The sequence below is a fragment of the Octopus bimaculoides genome, chromosome 3 (assembly GCF_001194135.2).
Source record: "Octopus bimaculoides isolate UCB-OBI-ISO-001 chromosome 3, ASM119413v2, whole genome shotgun sequence".
In the NCBI taxonomy this organism is placed as follows: Eukaryota; Metazoa; Mollusca; class Cephalopoda; order Octopoda; family Octopodidae; genus Octopus; species Octopus bimaculoides.
The window spans coordinates 121,297,667-121,298,076 of NC_068983.1; positions in this window are offsets into that span (position 1 = coordinate 121,297,667).

The window sequence follows — 410 nt, forward strand, 5'->3', positions numbered from 1 at the left end:
AAAAAAAAAAAAAAAAAAAAAAAAAAAAAAAAAAAAAAGGATGTCATGGGTAAGGATAAAATGCAAGTATTGTGTTTATGTGATTGACAAGCTGAAGTGAAAATAGTATCTAAAGTAAAACATGAGCAAAACTGAACTAGTACTAAAATTATGTCTACCTTCTTGATATATATATATATATACATCATCATCATCATCATCATCATCGTTTAACGTCCGCTTTCCATGCTAGCATGGGTTGGACGATTTGACTGAGGACTGGTGAAACCGGATGGCAACACCAGGCTCCAGTCTGATTTGGCAGAGTTTCTACAGCTGGATGCCCTTCCTAATGCCAACCACTCAGAGAGTGTAACCACTCATACTCTTTTACTTGTTTCAGTCATTTGACTACAGCCATGCTGGAGCAC